The following is a 3,873-nucleotide window of genomic DNA, read 5'->3' on the forward strand; positions in this document are numbered from 1 at the left end:
GATTCAACAGATAAAAGATCAGAATAACAGTTATTAATAGAAACAAACTGGAATCTGGTACTAAGGTAGGCTTGAAGCCAAAGCCACCTGAAATGTTAAAGTTATGAAGTTTGGACAATAGATAAGAATGGGAAACAGAATCAAAAGCCTTACTGATATCTAAGTAAATGGCATCAAATTGGTCACGAGAAGAAAATGCATTGTGTAGAAATAGAAGTAGCTGTTGAGTAGTAGACCGATTGCGCATAAATCCAAACTGAGCAGGGTTGATGTAGGCCGAAATGTGATCAACCATTTTGTTGTAGATGATACGTTCTAGAACTTTAGATGTATTACTGAGTAGGGAAATTGGACGATAATTTTTCACTGAGGTGGGATCACCTGATTTAAAAATTGGAACAATCTTATGGACTTTCCAGTCTCTAGGCAAGTATGAAAACTGAAGAGTTAAATTAAATAAATAGCAGAGAGGTTGATAAAGGGCTGTGGCACACCTTTGTAAAACAATTGGTGGTATTCCATCAGGTCCCATGGCTTTGGTGGTATCTAAATTAAGAAGAACGTTAAGCACTTCACTATCAGATATATTGAACTCAGATAACATCTTATGATGATCAATGTCATCAGGGGATACAGGATGGCTTGATGCTTTGGTGAACACAGAATAAAAATACTTGTTGAAAAAGGAGGCTTTAGCTAAGTCAGAGTTGGCAGAGATGGAGTCATAATAAACAGAACATGGAATGCAATTAGAATTTGTTAAATTTCGAATGTACTTATAGATTTTAGAGTTGCTGTAGGAAAAGTTAGAGATTAAAGTGGATTCATAGTCAGCCTTAGCATTGCTTATTTCAGCTTGGAGTAGTGTTTCGTTATTTTCAAGTTTGAGTTTATTCTATTCAGAGGGATGCTTTTCAAGACTCACGGTAGTGAGTCGCGCGGCCAGTAAAGCAGAAACGCGCGCTGCAGACAATAAATGACGCGACCACTACGTGAGGATTTTACAAGAACGAACGTTGTCAAATTCGGCCTTCCTGTAATCCACCCGTCACTTACGCTATCCCTCTGAAACTCTGGAGTTGAACTCATCGTGTCACTAGTAACTACCACACAAGCAGTGAAGCAAATCCATGTCGATTGTTTCGTGATCGAGCCATCATCGAGGTTGCCGACATCAAAGGGGAAGTTTCATTTTATTTTTTTTATCGCATGCGGTTAGACGCAACCGCAGGTGTATGCCTTGCGTTCCTTTGTGCATTCCGAACATTGATCGCCCTGTTATCGCGTCAGTATTCACTCAATCACCTCAAGATTCACATCATCGATTTCACCATACATGATTACCCTACAGTCGTGATTTCAGCACCAAACGAAGTTTCAGTCGTCCTCAGTCGACCTAGAGGCCAAATACAAATCCCAGATTGTTGTTTTCCGCAATACTCGCTTGGCATGTAGGGCAATGTGTCTTTAAACTGTTCTAAAAGTTTCGTTCAGATTGAAACATTTGTTTTCGAGAATGGCTAGTTTGAAATTTGAATTTAGTCGCCCCCACGTCATTTGCTCTCTAAGAATTTTACTCGGAATTTAAAGAATGACGCAGAGCACAACTGCGGTCACTGGGTATTGATGAACTGGCGCTCTATGTAGTTAATCAGTACATATAGCCACCAAGAAGTGTTCTGCCATAGATTATAGTCCATAGATTATAGTCCATAGATATAATCTATGGTGCTGCATACCATCCTTCGTTTTGAAATTAGTCGCCCCCACATAATTTGTCCTCTAAGGGCGCGGCTTAAAGAATGACACAAGAGTACAACTGCGGTTACCAGTTGTTGACACAAGCTGTGAGTAATTAGCACATGTAGCTAGCTTAAAAGGAAGTGTGCAAAATTGCCTAATACAATTTTCACCATGCATTATTGCATTTTATAGCACCCCCACACAAAATTACACATGTAATTACAACATACAGAGGAAACACATGAATACCAAACACTTTTCACAACAATAATGTAAGAATTGTACAATAATGACTGTAATATAACTGCTATGCAAATGTTTTCCAGTGGCCCGCCATGGTAGCAAGTCTCACATGACGGCATGTATATTCATCCAAACACAATGGGAGTAACGAGTAAGTATGATGACAACAAGTTGGTATGACTCCATTTGTAGAATCCAGATGAGTGGGTGTGGCTCCAGTATGTCTAAACAGTTAACAAACGTTCCTGTTATAAATACATGCTAGAGTTGCAATATAATAGTATAGTACTTAAATGCAATAATACATAGTCTCCATTGCATCACTATCAAACGACACTAAGTGGAGGATATTGTTGCATCTCTAGTATGTACACTCTATCAGTACAACCTGTCTTAATGGCCACTAGTATAGAAAGACAACCACTCTTGAAAAGCCAATTCCAATTGAGAATTTATACACTGTTACCTGCTGAATGAGTGAAGGTGACAATAAACAAGTTCCACCGTAATTTATATACGTGATCTGATCCTGTATATTCTGTCAGTGGATGAGATCCACTTGGCCAGGACAAAATGTGACTCAAGTGCCCTGGATGATCCATACTCAACCAACTTACATAATGATGAAGAGGTTAAATCTTTCGTATTGCCAGGAAGTGGCCTGTTTTACGGGAAATATTTATGATTACTAACAGAAGACCGTATATTGAAGTACAACGTAGATTGGCAGTGTTGATAAGTGTTAACGAAGTCGGTACGCAATCCTGGGTACGTAGTATATACAGCGGATTTCTCTTGTGTTCGAATCTTCATATTCCGTATTGCGCACTTGCCTTCACTTTCAAAGCCTGGCACGTGCACAATACGGGCTACGGAAAATTCGAACGCAAGAGAAATCCGCTGTAATATCGGGTTTCATTATGTACTGACATCCTATGAATCACGTGATTAATATTGCAACCACAAAATTACGTAACACCGGAAACTTCACTGATGCGTACTTGTGCCACTACCTGATGATTAACAACGAAAATGATGAAGGTGAGATTTCACACACACCGTATCAGTGCCTGAATCAAGTTACTTTAATACGTTTACTCCTGGAAGTCTAGCTGCCAGTTGGACACTGGACGGTTTGTACAGAAGGCAGAACCTGTACGAGGTGCTTACCACTAGTCCAGGGACCTAAGATACATTAAATCTCTCCTTGAGCTCACCATGTTTCTTTTAAATCATCAACCATGTTTATGAATGTACCACCTGAATCTTGATCTTGATACTTATCATGTTTTATGTCCTTGAGACAAGTATAGTTCCACCTCAATTATCCCTTTGTTTAATTAGTTGTAATTTTTAGTTGCTATCCCATGTAATTATGGATAATTAAGTATTTCATGCGGTTATGAGCTAATTTCAAGTGAGATTAGGATCTTTAGAACTGCTGCTGTAAAGATAACCCCAGCCCTTAGAAACTTTGACAATAATGATTTCCATTGCCAGTAGCAGTGCTTATTCTAGGGCTGTTAAGGGGTGAACTTCCCCCGCAGACTCATCCCCTAAAATTGTGAGTGACTACTACACAATACTTAGAATAAGCTTGTTTTTAAAATGGCATGCAAAACTTATTGCATGAACTGAAATTCCTAAAATTCAATTTATATTTCTTGGCTGAAGACATTCACCCATGCAGATTTTTTTGATTTAGCTAGTGTTATGTGGTATCGTACAATGATGTTCAATACAATATTTCAGTGATTTCATACAAATTGTGTATATATTCAACAGATTGAACACACACAGTGCACTACTAATAGAATAATTGTGGACATGAGATGCACATGGTTGTCTGAACATCACCTTAAATGACTAGCCAGTTTAGCAACTATT

Source organism: Dysidea avara, unplaced genomic scaffold (assembly GCF_963678975.1).
Source record: "Dysidea avara unplaced genomic scaffold, odDysAvar1.4 SCAFFOLD_313, whole genome shotgun sequence".
NCBI classification, from domain to species: Eukaryota; Metazoa; Porifera; class Demospongiae; order Dictyoceratida; family Dysideidae; genus Dysidea; species Dysidea avara.